Source organism: Sarcophilus harrisii, chromosome 6, assembly GCF_902635505.1.
Source record: "Sarcophilus harrisii chromosome 6, mSarHar1.11, whole genome shotgun sequence".
Taxonomy (NCBI): domain Eukaryota; kingdom Metazoa; phylum Chordata; class Mammalia; order Dasyuromorphia; family Dasyuridae; genus Sarcophilus; species Sarcophilus harrisii.
This window is the reverse complement of record NC_045431.1, coordinates 28,711,492-28,734,390: the sequence shown is the minus strand read 5'-3', so window position 1 is coordinate 28,734,390 and position 22,899 is coordinate 28,711,492. Positions and strand designations below refer to the sequence as shown.

At 36.4% G+C, this 22,899-nt stretch overlaps 1 protein-coding gene across 9 annotated transcripts in view; it reads left to right on the top strand.

Moving 5' to 3' along the window:
- RBM47 (RNA binding motif protein 47) overlaps positions 1-22,899 on the top strand; it is a 140,147-nt gene that overhangs the window by 68,265 nt on the left and 48,983 nt on the right. Inside the window, exon 1 of one of the 9 annotated variants that reach the window (XM_023506038.2) lies at positions 3,374-3,675. The exons of 7 other annotated variants lie outside the window; for them this stretch is intronic. The gene's annotated coding sequence lies outside the window, so the exon portion shown is untranslated. Of the gene's footprint in view, positions 1-3,373; positions 3,676-7,655; positions 9,141-22,899 lie in introns of those variants that run through there. One more of the 9 variants, XM_031942726.1, reaches the window with a different exon arrangement.

The following is a 22,899-nucleotide window of genomic DNA, read 5'->3' as shown; positions in this document are numbered from 1 at the left end:
ATGGAGCTTAAGAAGTTAGAATACACACACCAAGAAGTGTGACATAAATTAGATATTTTGCATAAGATATGTACGAACATGTATTGGATGGGAAAGGTCATTTTAGACAAAGGTGACAAGGGAAAGTATCATGAAAGAAGTGACATGTGAGCTACATTTTGAAAGATAAGTGGGGTTTCAACTAAAAATATCTCATAGGTACTCTGCTGGCCATTGGTTCCTTTCTAGGGCCTCCAAGTAAGCTGTTTGGAAGCCCGTAGAGTAAACAGCCCTCAACATATAGTATTTTCTGCAAAGTAGCACGATTATTTATTAAATACCACTCATTACAACATAGCTATATTGTACAAACACAAGAGAAGGTACATTCTTAGCCTAGAAACCTCAATTCTAACCAGTAAGCAGTGATGTAATATGTAAATAACAACATATTAGGTGTTGTGTATAGAACACGGGTGGCCATTGTGTTTAATCTTAAAAGACCAAAATGAGATCAAACAGATTGTGAAGATGTGAAAAACATTCACTAAAGATGGGCAGCTCATGCTGTTTGGACTTTTTTTTTTCTCCTGTTGGAAAACAATTGATTGGAGGAGCTTCTTAAAAATGGAGTGTAAGAAAACGAATGCTTTGCACCTTGTAGTTGCCAGACAACCCTTTGTTGAATGAATGAATGCTTATTGAATATAGAGAAATTATCATGATAAAATGAACTAAAGGCCATTGATGGCTTCTTCCCAGTTCTCATCTTGTATAGAAATGATTCTGGGATTTCAAAGATTAACAGTGGCAGCACAAACTCGTAAGTCTTACCAAGGTGGAAAGAAAATGGGATGGATTATACATTAAATATTTTATTATCTTATTTCAAAACTACAAGCCAGATGCTACCTCCTATCCTGAGCCTTTTCTGATCCTTCTTTTTCTCCTCCAATCCCAATTCACTTCATCTTGAAATTCCATGGTATTGCTTATATGCTTTGTATTTACCTTTTTGTATTCATGTTAGAAATGTCTCTGTGTGTGTGTGTGTGTGTGTATAATACACACACATATATACATAAACATTAATATAATGTTAGCTTTCAAAAAATCCAATGAAGTCCAGTGATTCTCTCCACCTCCAGGATCAAATATAAAATTCTCTGGCATCCAAAGACCTTATAACCTGACCTACTCTCACTCCACCACCCCTCCTACCCTTTCAGTCTTACACATTACTCATTCCCATGTAATCTGTGATCTAGGAACACTGTCCTCCTTGTTGTTCTTTAAACAAAACATTCTACATACTCTGAACATTTTCATTGGCTGTCCTCCCTTCCCTCTGTTCTCCTCTTCTGTTTTCTTTTTAAGCCCCAGATAAAATCCAGCCTTCCCTGAAGCCCCTTGATGCTGATGGCTTTCCTTTGGTTGATTATCTCCGGTTTATCCTGTATGCATCTTTTTTGTATGTAATTGTCTGCCTGTTGTCTTTCACATTTTGTGTGACCGAGAACTCTCCGAGCAGGGATTGCCTTTTGCCCTTCTTTGCGTCCCCGTAACTTAGCACAGTGCCGGTGCAATCATTGTATTATAGTACAGCATGAGCTAAATAGGCTTTTGTGGACTTGGCTTCATGGGAAAAATAGGTTTGTAAGCAAGCTTCCAATGCGCACTCTATTTAAAAGTTTAGATCTGGTTTGCTTATTCTGCAGAATGAAGTATGAGGAAATAGGAGAGGAGGTATATATGGAAAAGAATGAAAGAAACCCTCTTGAATATTAGAACAAAATAATTGAACAGTACTGATGATAGTAGAGAAAAATTAAAGTTAAATGAATCTGTTGAGTGGAGCAGCATTAAGAGGGAGATGATCAATGGGGAAGGAATTTAGTCACTGTCTGCTTTTCTCTAACATGGGAGTGAGAACATCTTCCTCACAGTAGTCATTATGAGAATGAAAAAGATTTGTGAACCCTTTGAAAATTATAAAGTTTTCTAAAGAGTGGGGGAAGCCAGATACTTTAGGGAGAAGTAGAAAAGAGATGATTTCAAAAGGAAACCAGTGAGAGTAAAGGCAAGACAGAGAGATGACTGACTGAAAGGGGAAGAAAGGAGAGATTGCAAGCTTTCTCAACCTGTCCTTTGGAGACAGCGATGTCAAAAGTCATTTACTGTGACCACTCCCAATAGGTAAGAAATTATCTTAGAGAAGCTGAATCGATTCAAGTCAGAAACGAAACTTTGACTTCTCTAATTGTACTTTTACCTTTGTCGTCCTGTTTATTAAGATAAGGTAAAGTAAGGAAACTGAAAATAAAAGTCATACCATAGGAGAATAAAAGATAAATTCTACAGTAAATGAAAATATACAACTAGCTGGTGTAATGGATGGAGGGCAAGAGCTTGCATTCAAGTTGAACCATTTGCCTCAAGTCGAGAAGGAAATGATAAACAACTCCAGTATGTTTGCCCCAAAATCCCCAAATGGGGTATCCCAAAGAGTCTAACTGAATAATAAAAAAAACTAAAATTATTTTTGAAAATTGTATGCATGTTAATACACAGTAATAAAGATTAAGCATTTTCTTATGAGCACAGGTAGGATACTAGAGAAACATTTCTCATTTTTCAAATTTGCCTGATTTGTTTATATTCAAGGAGAAGGGAGTGAGGCAAGTTTCTATCCTATTTCTTTTCAAGAGGACCTGAACCATCTTGCCATCTTTGAATGAGTAGACAGATTGGATAAATTTTCTTATTCTTCTCCCTTTGAAATATACCATACTAACCTTCCCCCTCCTAGTATTACTCGGCAATACTTAGCAATTTCCAGGTGTTGTTTTTTCTAAATTCATGCAGAAGTTCCTCGGAGCATCCTTGCAGAATATTTCATGAATAACTATGGTAGCACCTCAAGATAACCTGACATTGTGGAGCCTCGAATGCTCCAGCGCCAGCCATTCTCCATTTTCCTCCATTTGTAATTGTTAACTTGAATGGAATGTGACACTTCTGGTTTGGAGCAGTTGGCTTTGAGCTGTGGCTAACTTGACAGATACTGAAAAGAGCAAAAACTTACTGTTCCTTACTGAGGAGAGAATAGTTTATCAGGAGGTGGATTATTGACTTTAAAGTTTGTTTATTTGTTGTTTTGTTTTGTAATTTGTTTTTCCCTCTATTTTTTTCCCCTGTAATTTGGGTCTAATTCTTCCTCATAAATGTCCACATCAGACATACAACATACATTTGCAGCTGTCTGACTCCCTGTGTGTAACGATTTATTTGTAAACACTGTGCTTTATTAACTCTTCCCTTTCACAATTTATTTTTTCAGTTAGGCTTGCCCAGGCTTGCTTTGGGATTACAACAATGAGAACTTTATAATCATTTTTTTTCCATTAAAAATCAAGCATTTCTACTGTCTTTGACTTTTTTCTTTTATGAGGGGGAAGGTAAGGAAATAGGACCCTGTTCCTTCATTTACATTACTGTACATCACATGGGTATCTTTGTGACCATTATATTGTGTTCTCTCAATGGTGTTTGCTCTGAGGGTGGGACACAAGGTTGTTTAGTGCCTCGTAAAACATTTACCAAAAGCAGTGAGCCATGGTTTTGAAGGGCATTCCGTTGCCAGAGTGTAGGAGGAGAGTACAAGACAGCAAAAGCAGAACAGCAGGTATTTGGCAGGTACTGGCTTTTATTTAATATTTATCACACTTACAATTTGAGATTTGGTGTGACTTTCAGTTCGGGGGCTGTGGAAGGGATGAGGGTGGAGGGGGAATGGTATTTTGCTGGTGCTGTATTTTTCCAAAGACTTTTTCGTAATGGTCAGCTTTAGCGGATTGTTTTCAGTTTTGCTGGAGAAAAGCAACACGTAGACTTTTGGAGACCTGTGGTTGAGTTTCTACAATGATTTGAGACAAGTCTTTTGCTTTGAGGAAAAATTTAGAACAGTTTAATACAAGAGATTCTAGGAGGTTCTGTTAAGAGGGCAATTTTGCATTTGGGCTGTGATTAGGGACTTTTTTAATTAAAAAGTTTCACTGAATAGTAAATCTGAAAATTCCTTTTTTAGGAATTTTTTTTTGTGACTTTCATTCTGTTAAATCAAAATGCTGAAATGCTTAGGCTAAAAGACTTCATTTAATCTGCATTATCTGTATTTAAGGTTGCAGAGGGTAAGAATGAGTTTAAAGATACTAGACTGTGATTGCAGAAACCAGTACAGACCCTCCAATGTAGTAGGAATTTTGACATGCATAACAATCTGGCAAATTATAAAGAGATGATATGAAATATTAATATTAAACTTAGACATATGGTAAGCTTAGTCCAGTGTACCGTAGTCAAGTGCACACATTTGACTTTTTTGCTAAAAGTAGAATATCTATATTTCTAGTCATGTCCTTCATAAAATGTGTTCAACCTTTGAGGAAAGGACTTGAAATAGAGTTCAGCTCCTTACTAGATCGGGTCAAAGTTCAAGGAAGTGCTTTTCAATATGATGTGCAGGATTTGATTACTCACTGAGCCTTATGGGAAGTCCAAAGCACAGGCACACGGATATTACTAAAAGTTGAGCAACTGGATGACCATTTATGTATGTGCTTTGGATACAATTTGGCCAGCTGACCTTGGCAATGGCCAGATAGTAAAAGGTCTCTCTTATCTCAAGGGAAGATTAAAATGGCTTTTCCCCAATACTTCAAATCCTATAGCCTTAACATTGCTTTTAAAAAAAACTTTTTAAAAAAATTGTGGGACTAGAAGAATGGGACTGGGGGAATGGATCGTGGGCCTTTCCTTAGAACAAACTCTGTAACTAATGTGTACATGGGCAAATAGTGTTAATCTAATGACCTCCCTCCTCCTACCAAAGGACATTCATTTCACCAGTGAAAAGTTGGGTGGTTTTTTTCCCCCCTTTTTAAACTATTGCATCAGAAAATATGGATCATATAATGGCAAGATTGTGGTTCTCCAAGAGTCATTTGATGCCCAGACTATTAAAACTTGATGTAAATTGGTATGTCTGTTTAGTGTCAGTTCATCCCTTAAAATAAGTTACTAACAAAATGGACCTCTTTGGCGGTGTGATGAAATCTAGCCTTAAACCCTTTCTCACGATGTTTTTAGATGAATAAATTTAAATACATAGGATTACAAGAGAAGCCAATTCTATTGAAATAAAGCAAACAAGTTTTTTTTTGTTTTAAGAAGTTTCTGATCCCCAGGTGATAAAGAATTTCATATATGTGTCATCTTGATTACTTAGTGAGTGGTAAGGTAAGCCTTCAAGCTTCTGAGAAACCTTTCCTCTATAAACATGAAAGGAATAATCATACTCAATAATTTTTCCCCCAAAAAACTATATGATTGACTTAATTTAGGTGAATTAATAGAACTTAAAATTTTAAATGTTGTTGGATCAGAAAGAGTTTGATTGGCAAACAGTTAAACGAAGTTATAAGAGTGAACAATTATGGCTTTGTCTCTTACGTCCAGAGAAATCCATTTCTTTAGTTAATGATTATGATACAAAGAGCTTGGAATACAGTAAATGGACAGAGACAAGATGGTTCCCAGGTATTTCTGATCCTTTGTTTCTTTTAACACCTCTTAAATCCAGAAAGTGGGTCTATTTTGTGTATCCTTTTCAGAGATTTTACTTTGGTTCTGTCAAAGTTTAGTAGATCAAACTTAGGAAAAGTTATAGTATTTTAAATCTTTTTTTTTTTTTTTTTTACGTAAAAGTACGTGGTCAAGTCAATATACTGCTCTTGGATTGTGTGATCACAGGTCACACACTGACATGGCCACTGGTGATAGCAGACATTATATAGGGAATCGCTGAAAGCTGAAAGAAACCGATGGAAGTCATGTGTAGGCAAGGATATCATTCTAGGGAGAGGTACACAGTGTGGAGCCAAAGTTGAATCCTTTAACTCCAGATCCATCAATCTTCCCATGGATCTTCTGTCTAGAGACACACTGCTTCTCCCGTAATAGGCACTTAATATTGCAATACCTCACTTATGTAGAAAGCCACCGGTCCTGAATTATCCAGAACATAGTCAAAAATTCATTAGGTTCTAGCATTGGGGGAAGCACAAGTAGCAAAAGAAAACAATTAACAGTAGCCTTTGCTTGGTAGGAGGCTATAATAATAAAGCAAATATCCCATAGCTCCTGCCCTTTATCAGAGCCGTGGACTTTTATGTGATATAGAATTGTAGCAAATTTGACTTTTGGTTTACTACTGCACAACAGATTAGAAAAGGCACTTAATGGGAGCGAGCAATAGTAACTGACAGGGGAGAGGCAGAAAAATATCATATGTTGACTAAGAACTTAAAAAGCACAGAAAACAAGGGCCATTTAGTATAGAGATATTTTACAACTGTGATTAAAGCCAAAAAATATCATATTATAGTTGCAATTCATTAGAGTACAATAAATGGCTTTCAAAACTACCCCGAGTCATCACAATATGATTAAATTATGTTCTCTATATTCTCTTTGAGAATGCTTGAAATTGTACCAATATTTCTATTCAAAATGATTACAAATGAATAAGATTGTGTGTGTGAATTTCCAAAAAAGTCCCAACAATAAGACATAAATGATGTTATAATATTCTTTTTTCTCTTTTCCTCGTTTAAAAAAAAAATCTAAATTATTCCTTTAAAAAAAAGATTTTAAAAGTGGTCAAACCAAGGAAATACTTTGAACTATATACATTGATACATTGATAAAATTTTAGTGAAATTTTTCTGAGTATGATTTCTCCACAAAAATAAGGTTCTCTCTCAAAGAAGGTGATTGGTTTTTTATTAACTAAAACATTTAAAACTTGGTGAACTTAACGCTAGAGAAATTATTGTAATGAAGCCATTTCCTGATTTAGAAAAGTATTGGGTGACCTATTTTTTTATTTTGATTTTCAAGTTCTTTTTTCCTGTAATGGAGAGTTCGGTCTTTCGGTAGCTTTTTACTGACTCTGTGTCTTTACATCATTTCCCTCCTTTTCATCAGCAGTTTTCATTTTCTTAAGAAATTTTATTCTTAAGAAAATTGACTAATTTTCCCTCAAAATTTGATCTTTAAATCTGAGTGATTTGTAGATCCCTTTTTCTCTTGAGGTATGTTGGTTCATTCTGAATTAGTCCCTGTTATCGTTCTCTTAAGATCAGGTTTTGTTGTCTCTTCACGAGGAAATACCCAATTATCACAAAGTTGAGTGAATTTCAAGAAGGAATTGCCTAAGAAAATATACTGGAAGTCAAGGAGTTGTGAGTCTTAGAATAGGGATTAATGACACACTTAAGTTCCCAGAAACCTTTGCATTGCAGAGGATTCAGCATTTTTTTTTTGAACCTATTTAAACTCAAATCTTTTAGATTCTTCTAAATTTCCTCTTGTTTCTGTGTTCTTCAGTGAGAGAAATGTCACACCCAATAGAATCACTTAACAACAAAGAACAATAAATATTCCCTTACCCACTATTCCCCAAACATGTGAAGACACTGTCTCTCAGGGAAGTAATAGAGCGGTATGCTATATATTCAATTATTTTTAAGATGTTGTTTTTAAAAACTATTATTAATGGATAGAATGAGGGAATTTTTTAAAATGTGCTTTATATTAAAATTTTAAGCCACTTTCTTCCTTTCTCATTTGACTTTGGCTGCAGGTGAGCTAATTACAATGAACAATTTTTTTTTTCCTCCGAGAACATGTATTCATAATAGTAGGGAGAGAATTAGATGAAATGATATTCCAATAACCTTCAAAGACCAGATTTTCCCCTATAATTGGAATCAGGCTCTTTTTGCTTTATCTCATGGAAGCAAATAGTCCTCAAAGGTGTTTATAAATGATTTTTAATTTTAACAGGCACACTAAAAATGATCTTGTATTTGTGCAGTGTAATCACCACAAGTGACTTTCATGATCTGGAGCACATGTGATATGTCTCAAATACTTGCTGTCTGAAATTAGGGGAAACCATCCTAAAAGAATCAGTTGACAGAAGTCAACATCTATTGTTGTGTTTCAATGTACTCCTGGTGATAGAGTGCTTTCCTCTCTTGATCTAAAAAAGGAAACTTTCCTTTCCAAGAACGGAAAGCATAAGGGAGGGAGACACTCGGGCTGTCCCATTCCCTTCTTGAGACTAAGTCCCCAAAGCAGCAATGATCTGAATATCCAAATTATTCTTTCCCCAAAAGGGCAAAATAGTGGCATTTGTTTTCCCCTGTAGTAATATGGTACAGTCACAAATGTGGAGTGATAGAGCAAGTGCATCCCCTTGGATTCTCCATGAGTCTGCCTTTTTAGAATTCTGGATTTAGAATCAAAGGACTTGGACTCTTGTCTTGTCTAGTCTTGGCTCTGTGTAGCCTCAAGCGGATCATGTAACTCTAGGATCTCGGTTTCCTCATTTGTAAAATAAGATTGTTCAACTATGTGACTTCCAGAACTTCATGAGTCTGTGAACTTTATCGTTATTACTTAGAGTGACTGTCATTGGGGCAGCTTGAGAGGAAAGACAGCCGGCTGCCGCCTTCCTGGTCTCTGGTCCCAGACTAACCCACTGGTGGACGTAACTGCCTTCCCTTTCTCCACCCACTCCAAAAGTTCTACTTCTGTCTGTAGCAGCACATGTACTCTTGTGGTTGAGCTGGATGGAACACACAAAGGCAGAGCACCAAGACTCAATCCACTTACTGTGGCTAATAATTGAATAATCCCCTCTATTTCTTGAAAGTACCTTTCCAGCCATGATCCCACTTAATCCTCATTGCTACACTGTGGGGTAGGGCATGCAAAAATGGGGAAAATGTAGCATTAGACATGAGTTTGCTGAGATGACTGTAGAAGTCATGTAGTCCATCCCCCACGTTTTATAAATGAGGAAACTCAACTTCAGAGAAGGTGAAGTAATTTTGCCCACAGTCACGAGCTAGTTAGTGTTGGATCTGGGACGCAAACCGGTCTCCTGCCTCCTACTCTGCTTCTCCTCCATTATTCCACAATACTGTCCCCCTGAAAGCAGGGCAAGCTTACTTCATGGAAGAGCCACCATCACTACAGAAATCCCCAGGATAACAGACCTGAAGTGTACAACCAGAGTGAATCTTTCTCAGGTAAGAGAAAACACAGAATTATTTTAGTCTTGAAGAGAATCACTTTTTATCACTCTCTTTATCTGCTTCTCTTTCTCCCTCCCTTCTTTCACCCACCCTTGTTCCTTTCTCTCCCTTTCCCCTCTTTTCCTCCCCATTTCTCTCCCCTCCTTTCTTATTTCCCTCTCTGTCTCTCTTTCTCTCTCTGTCTCTGTCTGTCTATCTGTCTGTCTCTCTCCCCTCCCTTTTCTCTGCCTTCTCTTTTTCTCTTTTAACCTCTCCCTCCCTTCCTTCTGACTAGGATTCCCTGGAAGGAAGTTTGCACACGTAACAGGAACTAGGCAGTCACTGAACTCTTGCTTAATAACAGATTCAATAGATTCAACAGTACCATGTACGCCTTATTTTTTTTTTTTTTAAGGATTGTGAAACCTCAGAATTTAACCCAGCCATTGTTTAAGCAAGCCTGATCTCCTTGTCAGTCACAAATGCAACCTTTGGCTCCATTTTAAAATATGAAACAAAGACTTTTGTTCTGCAAGGCTGGTAGAAGTTTCTTAACTGGAGCCCAGCTCTCGGTAGCACCTGTTTTTCACTCTTGAATCACAATCATAAGGTATTTTAGATTATCCATACTTAAGTTTGTCTTTTATTTAGTTTCTGAAAAAAGTTAAAAGAGGATCTAGCACTTTTAACAGTCCTTTTTAAGCACTGAAATATTTGTTGAGTTGAACGTTTGCTATTCCATGCCTGAGAACTTGACTAAATAGTAAAAATTAAATAAACGAAGCTTCATCCTGTTTGGGAAAATCTTCATTTGTAAAGTTTGAGGTTGTACAGGAAGCGGACAGATTAGGATTGTACAAATTGTGCAGCATGTGCTATCTGTGGAGGGCATATGGAAAGGCACAATCAAGAATCATACAGGAAAAGAAGGCACTTTAAGAGATTTTGAGCTTTTATTGATTTAAGGAGTAATGACTTTCTTCATCTGTAAAATGGGGATAATTAATAGCACCTACAGTATCAGGTTGTGTTGTGTAGATCTTATAAAGAATTTTTTTGAGTAATCTGATCATTTTATTAATTAAGACCAATATATTATCAATAAAAGGATGATCATTTGGCTATATTTCTCAGACCAAAGACCTTTGCAAATCTTAAAGAGCTATATCAGTGCTAGATGTTATCAATCACTGTATTATTGCATGTACATTGCAATTTTCTAAATGATTAAACTGTTCTTGTGTGCTGGGGTTCAAATGAGTACGAAGGAGGGTAGTGTCTTGGAAAGAACGCTGAGCTGGGAGATGGGGACTTTTCAAATCCCATTAATTCAGCTGCATGATCTTTGCAAGTTAACCATTAAATGTCCTTTCTCATCTGTGATGGGAGTATCAGCTGTTCTCTGTTTCCTAAGAAAGAACTCGTGTGAAAACCAGATAGAAAAAAAGGTTTTGAAAAATAAGAAATGTGTTTTAAAAAAAAATACATATCGATATTCCGTGCTTGCTCAGGATGCACCTGTTTTTGGACTGATACAGAGAAAATTGCTTAGTGTGACTTCTGCACAAGGAAGACATGCAAATTCATCTCTGTGTTGTCTGGTTTATCTTCCTATCTGTTTATATTCTCCAGTTTCTGTTGTGTTATTGATTGGCTAAATTAGTTTCTTTGCTAGGACCCTATAGGGTTGCCCAGCAGAGCTCACCAGCCATATGCTATCATATAGCCAGATTATGCACTAAACCTGGAACGGGGAGACCCGAGCTTAGTGCAAATCCAGCCTCAGACATTCATTAGCTGTGTGACCTTAGTCGAGTCAGTCTTTTCTGCCTTAGTTTGCTCATCTGTAAAATGAGTAGCATCTATTTCATAGAATTGTTGTCAGGAGAAATACAATACCTGTAAAGCCTTTTGCCATCCTTAAGACATTATATAAACAATAGCTATTATTCTTACTAATGGATATTTTACAAATGCTTCCTTTCTAAGTTAAAGTCAGACTGTATTAAAGACTGAAGCTGTGTGGGACATGGACCAATTAAACTCGTATTAATTGTGCAGGATATGACAATTTTTAAATAGGAAGAAAGCAATCCTATTGGATACATGAAATCTAAAATTGCCATTGACCCTGAGGTATAAAACAAGAATAATATTAGAAGTAAAGATCAGAAATTTTAAACTTTTCCTACTATGTGAAAGCAGATCTCAGTTTCAGGCTGCATTATATATATCTTGCCATCTCGTCTTTCACCATAAAAATCACCTTATTAATATAACCTGTTGACATCCCTTAAATTCTCATACAGAAACAAGGCTTGCTGCTGCCTCAAAATTCTATCTGGTGAGCCCAGCAATGAAAAAAATATATAGGGATTCATTGTGAGGGATAGTATAGACAAGTGACAAATGAGACCCGGGACTTAGTCTCTCAAAGCATTCTTGTTTAACTGCTTCAACTTTTTGATCTCCCAAGCATCTGCAGAATTCCCAGGGTTCCTCATGCTTTGCATTACTCATACACAGAAAGGAACCTACTTTTCCATCTTTTTTTTTTTTTTTTTTTCAAATCATAAATAGCCCTTATTTTGGAATTAAAACAAGTTAATTCATAGCTCCTCCCTTTAGCTAATTGTCATTTATTTTTATATAGCACTTTAAGATTTATTCATTAGTTTTCCTCATACAAACTCCATGAGATAGAAAGTAAAAGTATTATTAGCCTCATTTTATAGATTAAGAAATTAAATTTCCCCAAAGGGTAAGTGATATAATAGTCTCAGAGCCAGATTCAAATGAAGGTCTTTTGATTACTAATATCTGTTCTTTTCCCATTGTTCCTTGGTATCTTGTCCATTACAGTCTGCATTGAGCTCCTGGCGCCAACTAGAATTTGGGTAGGCCCTGGTTCCTTAAGCTTTCTGACTGGCTTCTCACAATTTCAGTGATAATGCCATTTAGGCCCAAAATCTCTTGTTTACCTCTTTTCTTTGATTTGGGGTTTGTTGCTTCTTAAGTGATTAACCAAGAAACAGGGGAATATACAGATAAGCATTCATCATCTGGTTGGGTTTTTTTGGTTTTTGTTTTTAATAACGTAGAGCCAAACCTTGCCCTAAGTCTCTGCAGGCTTAACAAATTAAACCACATTTTCAGATTCTGTATGGTTGAACATTCATTGATTCATACAGTCTCTAACCTTTTCCCACCCAGGACAGGTGAGAATGGCCCCATTTTTAGCTTGAGACAGTTTTTTTGGGCAGAATTCAGAGAATTGCTTAAAGTCCACTTCTGCCGTCATGCTTGGTTTCTGTTACCAATCCCTGGACCAAGGTTCTCTCCCATCTTTCCAGAGGATAATGGAGCTGCTTTAAGAAGTTTCTTTAACTGCTTGATTATATGATTCTTGTTTATGTATAGAAGGTAAGGGAGTAGCAGTGGGTCAGAAGGACTATGTGGTAATTATTTACATCTAGTAAACTGTATTTCTCAGTTTTAAAGTGATGAATAATCCTGGTTATCATGCAGAACACCAATGTTCAATTCCCCAGCAGGGAGCCATACCAAGAAAACCCCACGTGGGGTCGCATCGAAATGGCTGAACAACAACAAACTGGCAATTCATGAACACAAAACATTCAAATGAGGTTAAGTAGGTCTTCCAATATTCAGAGTGTTTTCTTATAGAATTTCCTTTCCCTGCTTGGGTCATTGGGTCCCAGATTTACAGCTGAAAGGGAGTTTTATACTCCTTCATTTTATGTTTATTCCTTATTTTATACTAAAGGAGCCGTGACCTTGAGAGGTCTAGTGAGGTGTTCAGTGTCATATTGGGTACAGTTAGGATTTAAATCTTCTCTGGACCTCTTCTCATTGTTCTATTGCATTTCTACAGGAATGACTGAAAGACTGTCACTTAAATTGCTAAGTGGTGTGGGACTCTCATCGGGTCCTTGGATGATTTCTAATTCTAGTACTTTTCCTTTTTGATTATTCCCAACATATACTGTCTGTCTATAATTTGTACATAGTTTTTCCTAAGTTGTCTTCCCCATTAGAATGAACTCCTTGAGAGCAAGAAAGAATTTTTTTCCTTTCTTCATCTCCATAGCACTTAGTACAATGTCTAGCAGGCAGTAGGTACTTAATAATTTTTATTGACTCATTATTGACTTGAAAAATTTGGAAAAAAGAAAAGAACAGGATGTTTAATAGCAAGTAAAATATTTCTAAACACAAATCCATCCCATTCTTACACCAATGGATAAGGTATTTACTCATTCTCTCACTCTTGGTCAAATGCTGCATCTGATAATTAGTATTTCATGTGCATGGATTTTGTATACATAGTTTTCTTGGATCTTTAGAAACATTTTTATAAGATGGGTGTAAAAGAAGTGTTATTACCCTTATAAGAAAATGAAATCTCCAAGAGACCAAATGATTTAAGGTCACACGGTAAGGGAGCTGAGGTGCAAACCTACTACTTTGTATTTGTAGTAGGAAGAAAACTTCCTACTACAAATACAAACAATATAAATTTACCCTGACCCAACAGTTTTACAGTTGCATAATTAACACTTTATAAGCCAGCCCCAACATAAACCTAACTCAGATACTGGTCGAGTAACCATTTGGAATATAATTGTATGGAAATGTTAGTCCCTTGGTAACATTATGGCATCTAACCCTGCCTGTTAGTCATTTTAAACTTGGTTTCAGTTGCCCAATAGGCATCTAGAATTGTTGATATATCAAACTGAACGTGTCCAAACAGAATTTTTCTTTTTTGACCAAACCCCTCATCCCAAATCCACCCATCTTGCAGTCTTGACTTGCAATTCAACTTCTCATTCTCCCCATGTATACAAACAATTTATCTCTGTGATTGTTACTCAGTTATTTCATTCGTGTCTGACTGACTCTTCATGAACCTATTTGGAAGTATTTTTGACAAAGATATGGGATTAGTTGCCATTTCCTTGTCCAAGATTATTTTAGAGATGAGGAAATTGAGGTGGGGTTAAGTGACTTGCCCATATGTTTTAGGCTAGGTTTGAACTCGGGAAAATGAGTCTTCATCATTCTAGACTAGCACTCTATTCACTGGGCCATTGACCTGCCCATAGCTAGCATCTATGGGTTATTTGAAAAGTTTAAAAACACTTTACAAATAATTACCTTATTTGAACTTCACAAATAACCTTAATTTACTGAATCAGAGGTTGTGACTTTCCCAGGATCTCTGAGACCACTTTTAAGCCCCAATTTTTCTTGATTCCGGGTTCTTAACTACTGTGCAGTCTAGTTGCTTCTGCTTCAAATTATCTTGTATGTATTTTATTTATAACCCAATGGCCTTGACTTCTGCTATAGAACCTAATTTACTTTAGAGTGGGATCTGTTGTTTTCATTCTTGTCTTAAGCCTATGTCTGGTGCTTAAGAGATGCACATTATTGTTGATCGATATGGTTTTCATATGGCCAAGGTATATTTATCAAAAAGGATCTTTTTATGTGACTATTTGATCTAGTCTAAAAAAAAACAAATTCAGACTGATTTCTTAGCATCAAATAGTCCAATAAAATGGATTGACTTTTTCTTGCCCCACCACAGCTTTAGAATTCTGGAGACACCATTCAGTATCATTGTCTTAATACTTTGGGGGAGCTGTCTTAGGATTTCACCTTTATTTGATGGTACTTATCAAAAGGGAGAAACATGGCACCACGACATGAATGACTTAGACATAGGAGATAATGAATAAATATTTCTTGACTAATTTCCAATTTCTTAATTTACCCATTGATTCCCGGCACTCATATGATGACCTGAATTATTTCTGATTAGCTTCAGAAACTCAGAAAATTATCCAAAAACTGCTAAAAAATGCAAGTAAATTTTCCTTAATTCTCTTTTAAAAATACATTGGAGATACATTGTGAAATCAGACAAAACTGGTCTGAAAGGGTTGGCCATCTCTAGCTGACCATAGGTAATCATTCACTACTGTACTAACTAACACTAACTCCTAACTAACACATTATACTAACACTTGACAATTCTATTTTTAGATACACTTTAAAAGACTTTAATTTTTATTAATTTTTAGCTTTAAATTTTTTTTGGAGTTTTACTTTCCTATTTCCCCAAAACTAGGATGCCCTCACTATTCTTTAATTCTCAATTGTGGGAATGAAAATTAGTAAAAGTTAAACACAATTAAGTTAATGTATAACGATCAGTACTTTTAAAGTACATATGCCCTGTTAGCAGAATGCCCAATGCTTTTTAATAAAGAACATTTCACTGGGAAGTGAAGCCTGAGCAACAAAGTGTCCCTTTAAAAATTTAACATGATACCTGCTCTTCTGATGATATCAAAGGATAGCTTCAATGAAAACGATTACTAACAGATTGGGCTTTATGTTGATTCATTCATCTGTTCTTAAACCAGTGGGTCTTTCCTCATGGTGATTGATGCCTTTATTAGTCAGTCAAAAAATACTCTGCTAAGCTCTGAGGTTAAACAAAGGCAAAATACTAGGAATAAAATAAATAAATTTTTGTCTTGAACAAAAAAAGAGGATAAAATTATTTCTGTTGATAGATTAACTTTTAAGGATTTGATCATGAAAATTATTATTAGATTGAGAAAAGTCATTGTAAATATTAATATATAAAGCCCTCAGTTGTTATTTTGCCTTTATTATGTATTTTAAAATGAAGGAAACTATTTTCTCCCTTTCCTAACCCAAGAAAGATTAATTCAAGCACTTACTTAACATTTACTACATGCATAAATACTGTGGTAAGCACTAAAGGAGATAGTTTTGATAATAAGAAAGTCCTGTCCCCTTGGAGCTTAATGTGTATTAGAAATTAAAACAACAACAACGCAGACATAATTAAAATATAAAGTTGTTATAGTAGGTTACAGCCCAGCTTCTTAAACTGCTGTTCATGACCCTGTATGGCATCTTATAACTGAAAGTGGATGTTGTGAGATTATGATTTATTATCGATAAATCTTTCATTTGCATGCATATTTTATTTTATTATTTTTGCTGAGGCAATTGGGATTAAGTGACTTGCCCAGGGTCACACAGCTAGGAAGTGTTAAGTGTTTAAGGCTGTATTTGAACTCCTCTTGACTGTCTCTGTATGCATATTTTATATAGTTGCAATCGTATAAAAAAAAATTCTCGGGTAAAAAGGGGTTGAGAATGGAAAATTTTAAGAAGCATAACAGAACTAAGTTCTGGGGGACATCTAGAAAGGAAAGGTGGGGACATTTTGACTTTAAAGATGATGGTTAGGAGTCCAACAAGTAAAAAAGGGGGAGGGAAGACATTCAGGACAAAATAAATATCCTGGGCAATAACCTTATAAGGGAGCTGCTTTATTTAATCCTCTTTTTGTAGCTGGGGAAACTGAGGCAGTTACATGCTTGTCCAGGGTCGCATATCTCCTTAGTATCGCTGGAGTGCCAAGTCCAATGCTGTCCATCTAGCTGCATTATGAGACACAAATTGGAGGAGGAGAAGGGGAAAATATATGGAGCAGAGCAAGATGAAACAAAGGGAGGATGATATTAGAGAGTAGAGGAGCTTGAATTACAGGCAAGAGAATTTGACCCTATGCTAATGGATAGGGAACCCCTGAAAAATTTTGAGTAGAGGTCACCTGCAAACTTTAGATCTGTATGATCCTGTGATTTAATTTACTCGGTTTATTTCCTCAGAGTTGATAGTTGGAACAGGCCACCAAGGGAGTAGGAGTTTGGACAATGGTGTGGAGGGACCAATGATATTGGATTATGGACTCCCTCTGTCTGGGAAGAACTTGGAAGCTCTGAAAAAACATGATGCTTCAGTGAAGACCCACTGGGAGACATTCCAGGAGACTAAAATGGGGTGCAGAGAATTGGGGTGCTTCAGACAAAATTTTCCTTTTTTTTTTTTTTTTAAACAATTTGCCTGTGGCCCTTGGATACAGAAACACACTGCAGAAGTACACTACCTAATCTTTCCCCATCAGTATTATTTTTGCAATATCGTTGTTCATGCATTTATATAAACAACCCCACCTTAAGCCTCAGGAAATTCATTCTGAGAAACTCTTGCACTCTCTTTTTGGTGAAGAGCAGCCAAAGCACCTACCAGAAAAGAGTTGCAGGTTAGGTCCTGAAGCTCCAGCAAGGAGGAGCTTCAGCAAGGAGACTTTATCCAGGGCTGCCTCTTTTCTGAAATTTCTGGCTCGGCTTAGGGCTGGATCTGGAAGAGCTAATGTCAGGTGGCTGCTATGTTATAGTCACTTTCTTGTTCTTTGTGGAGCTGGGCTGCAATTATAGCAAGACTCTATTGTGTGGGGATTGGGGAGGTGGAAGAAATGGGGAGGTGGGATCAGACTAACCTGAAAGTGATGAGGATGCATAACTTGCTACAATATGCAAGCATCACACTCTTCCCATGCTCCTTTGCATGAAAACCAAGTGTTTAGAACTGGTGGGAACCTTAATGAATATCCACTGAAATCCCTTGTTTTATATGTGATAAAAGTCAAGGGACTTTGCATTTTGTGAACCTTAAAGCACTATATAAATGGTAATTATTATTGCCTTGTTATTGGCTAGCTATGATCTTCTGTTGAATTGGAAATCTCAAAGTGGTCAATTGATGGAAGTGAGTAGTACATGGTGGTGATGGAATTGGAAACCTAGATCTCACACCAGGTCCAGGACCTTTTCCTTTATGTTATGCTAATGTAGTACTCTATTTAAGCTTTTATTATCTGGATTTTGACTACTCAGGAATATATTTTTCAGCTGCAATGTTGTTGGTAGAGAAATAACATCTCTTGTATTATTGTTCCCCCTAACTATTCTTGTGTTTGAGGATTTACTGTACTACTTGTAAGTCATCAGGTTGTACTCTTTTGGTTCTCATCTTCCCCTCCTTTCCCCACTCCAAGGCTCTGGCAAGAAATCGTGGTTTCCTGTCAAAAAGGAAAATCCAACAAGCATTTACTCATCTGAGGGAAGACAATATGTTAAGTATTGGATGTAAAGATTGGAAATGACAGACTTTCTTCCCTGAAAGACTTAGATTGCATGGGGAGGTGCCATTTTGACTTTTCCTGGATTCAGCATCCAGGCATTCAATGTCAACAGAGATCTTAGGAATGTTAACCATATACCGTACACTCTGTCGGCTGCAGAGACAAATGAGCCATCCTCCCTAAAGAAGCCGAAGGGCTGATCGGAAAGACAGAGTGTTGGAGATCTGATGGGAAAGAAATCACCAGCAGTATTGGAAATTCACAACCTGTATTTCCAGAACCGATGCACAAGCTTATGTTTTCTAACAATCAGAACATATGTGCATCAGTTGACCACTTTGAGATTTCCAATTCAACATAAGAACATAGTTTGTTTTCCAGAGATCGTGAGAGAAATCCCCCCAAATGTCTCCAGTAATGAAGGGGGAAAGAGTGATCATTATTTTACATTTAAGTGGACACACGTGCACATATATGTATATACATACATGCAGCACAGTTTTTAATGGTTTTTTAAAGTTCTAAATGAAGGATTTACCAGTTTTAACACAGTTGTCTGGTTGCCTGTTTGATGTACACTATACCTTGTTACCACATGTGTACATACATAATACTTATATAAATACACATACATATAAATGTATGTATGTACAAGTTTGAAAAGCCCTAATAGCAGTTATTTACATGGTTGGGAGTGAGGAACCCTCAGTTCAAAACCAGGACTCACAGATAAGTGATTTGTAATGAACACCAGGACTGGCCATATCAATACAGCAAGCAAAACAGACCCTGTCCTCAGGAGCTTATGCTGCTGTTGTTCTTCATCTTTCTGGGAAAGGAACAGCGGTGATGTCTTGACTAGCAAATGAAATGGATTTAAGTAAGGCAGAGTTGTATAAAGTCATCAGCCTCCTTGGACTCTTAAGGTATTGATAAAGTCAAGGTCACCATCGCTCAAAATGGTCCTGGTGCCCCAGAGTCTTTGGAGACCAGTGGTAAAATCAAGGTCATTATCACTGGAGATGGCTCCCAATGCTCCAGAGTCCTTGGTGGAGACAAGTAGTAAAGTCAAAGTCGAGGTCATTGGAAAGTCCTTGGAGAAAAGTGGTAAAGTCAAGGTCAGGATCATTGTAGATGGGCCCCCTGTCCACTGGGAACCTTTTTAAGCCCAGGTCTTTCGTTTGTCTGAGGCAACACTTATTCAGTAATCAAAGGCCAAGTAAAGAATTGAGGCAAAAGATGGCCCAGTTTGCCTTTAGAAAAGTTGACAGGGCACTCCAGAAAGCATCCTACAAGTATCACCTCTGAGAGCCTGAGGAGTTATCAGGTGGTATTCAAGTTTCTAGGGGGTGGAAATGGTCAAAGAGAAGGATCATAAAGAGGAGACTTCAATGTGTTATCTGCAAAGAATAATATTTTCACCTGTTGTTTGTTTGCTTGTTTTTTGCTTTCTCGTGTTTTTTTCCCCCTTTTTGATTTTATTTATTTATTTTGTCCAGCATAGCAAATGGGGAAATATATTTAGAGAATTGCTTGTGTTTAAGCTATAATGGATTGCTTGCTGTCTTGGAGATGAGCGGAGAGACAAAAATTTGGAACACAAAGGTTTGCATATTAAATGTTAAAAACTATCTTTGCGTGATTTGAAGAAATAAAATACTATTAAAATTTTACAAAAATTTACAAAAAAAGAAATTAAAAAAAAAATCTTACTCCAGAGGTTTCCCTGCTGAAGATAGAGGTCTGGGATTTTTAAAAAGCCACAGCTAGTGACTCAAGACCTTCCTTTACTTAGCCTTCAATATTTTTTTTTAATAAAACAAAATGGTTATAGAGTTCCAAAAGAAAAGAAATTTAGTATCTGAGTGTCCTTTTGTATAAAATTTGACTTTTCTTTTGTACAAAATGTGATAATACAAATTTATATTGCCTAGGTTATTATAAGGAATGTATTTTTATAAAATGTAGGAGGAACTAATTGTTCTTGATTTGAGGAAGACAGATTAAAATAATATAATATAAATATAATATATAAAATAGACAACAGAATGCTGAAGAGTATGGGAATAGCACTAAATTGTTTTTCATCTTGAAGTATGCCTTCTAGATTTATAGAACTGTAGCAGAATATGTGTATTACATTATACATATAAAATTTGAATTATAAGTGAACGAAATTGTATTTCTGTTTTTGAGCTCTGATGTATAGAAATATTTCTATATAGAAAATATGTTATATACATTAATTTCTAAATTTATTCTATAAATTTAGAAATTAATGTGTGTAATATATAAGTATACAGCATATTTGTGAGAACTCAAGAAATTCTCATAGATTTATAGTAAAACATGGACAAGAGTTGCAAATAAATAATGGGAAGATAAGAATGAGTTGCCTTCTGGGTCATGGGCAGCATCATTCATATTGCTGATGATTCATAGAACCAGCCATGTATAAATAGGTTTATAATTATAATCCTATTTGCCTTTGGGGCAGATTCCAAAGGGAGTGCTCTAGGCTATGGCAAACAGAATGAATGAAAGGATTAACTGGGGGTTAGGGAACAGAGTTTGGGGGAGCAAGGGTCTTCTTCTTCCTTGTGCTTTTCAAAGCACCTCAATGTGAGGGCAAGTTTTTAGGCTAGAATTAAGAGAGAAGACTGCTGGTCTCACCACGGGAGAGGGCATAAACTCTTACTTTGCTTGGATCAGAAGTAACCTGAGGACAGATACAGTAGGTAGAAAAAGCAGTTTGACTGGATGCTTTTTTAGCCTATATTGCAGTTAGTAGGTTAAAGATCAAAAGATTTAGAGCAAAAAAGAGAGCAACTGGAGTCCAGAAAGGGCATGACTTAACAGTGTCTCATAAGGTCAAAGCAGCAAAACTGGGGAGATTTCTGCAATGCCCTATGCAACCACCCAGGGTTAAATGGTTCACTTGGGCAGTAACTCATTTATGTTGCACTTTGGGGAAAAATTTTTGGCATGTTGATCTTGCTCCTGGCAAGGATGAGAACTCTGTGTTTCCAAGAGGAAGAAGCAGCAGCAATATTTGAGGAATAGCAGCAGTACAGACCTGGATTCAACCTTTCTAAGAGTACAGTAAGCAGGTTTGCCTGGTGGGGACTTGGGGGTTTCCTTACTCTTTTATACTAGTCATTACTTCTGGCTCAGGTAATGATGGAAAGATCCCCAGAGCTAGCCATTCACAATCTCCCCAGCCTTGAACACTTGTCTGATCTCTGGTTCTGGAAAACTACCATCTTCTACAGTATATTTCATGGGTCATGATTCCTGGGCCCCAAATGTTTGATAACACTGTGTACTTTGTACTAATGTAGACTTTTTGTGATCATAAAAATTGCCAATTTTTTTGACTACTCAGCTATGTTGCTTTATACTTTTTAAGTTTTTGTAATTCCAACAAGATGGTTTTATGAATGAGTTTCTCACCTGATATGCTTGAGAAACTGCTGCTTTATATTTATGATAAGAAGCCTGATTTTAAAATTATTTTAAATTGCACAAATTAGCTAACAGGAATAAAGATCAGTTGAAGCAAATGCATTAGTATCACAGATTTAGCATTGGAAGGGAACCTTGCTAATGAGGTGGGATATAAGACCAGATTTTCCTGCCTTCAAGCCTAGCACTTTCCACCATGTCTCCTAGCTGCCTGAGATAAATATTATATGTTATTTATTGGCTTAAACTAGTTAAAATTTTCTGAGCAATGATATGGACTTCATTATTAATAATAATTATATGTCAGGGCTTCTTAAACTTTTTACACCTTTCCCCCTTTTCACCTAAGAAAGTTTTATTTGACCTTGATTATATAATAATGTGAAATAGGTTTATAAATCAAGTATTTACTGACAATAAATCATAATTTCTTATTATTCCTACATTCATTATAGACTTTATATGGGGTCACAACCCATAGTTTTAAAAGCTGTGCTATATGACTGTTAGAGCAGGGTAGTTTAGTGTTTATATTCGTAATATAGGGACTTGAGTTAAAAAATCTGACTTTGATAGCTTTTATTTATGTGACCTTATGCAAATTATATTAATTTGGTTTCTTGTGAAATGTAGGTCTTGAACCTAAGATTCTTTTTGGCTCTTAAGAACTTGGATCCTGTTGTCTTAACTTATTTCTTAGATGCTAGGTGCAAATTTCCTTAGCTCCTCAGAAATCCAAATTTCCTACTTAAACTGTATATGATTAACATATTACTTTTTAAAAATTCCCAGTCTGGAAAGGTTAAAATGAAAATAGAACTGTTACCCAGCTTCTCCGTAATGAATTAACAAATGAAAAATGTACTTTGGACATCGAATGCCAAGTTGCTTGGGGATCACCTTCATCTCTTTCTTTTTAATTGCTGTGACATTTTGAGTTATATTTTGTTTTGATTAGTGATTTGGGACTTAGGCGAGTTTTTCTGAATTGGATAATTGCATTATTTGGAGTGGAAATGGCCATTGTTGCTGTTAATTAGTTACCCAAAAGTTGCACATTTAGGCAAAGCTCTCTACTCACCCGCTCAACTTCAGAGGACACAATATGGCACTTTCAGTACTATGAGGGAACATTGGAGCTTTCAAAGAGCAGAGAAAACAAAGCATTTACAGTTCCAACTCCTTCATCCTCAAGAAACAAGAAGGACCCCATTCTTGGGTCTTCAGCAAAGATGGCAGCTCTCTTTG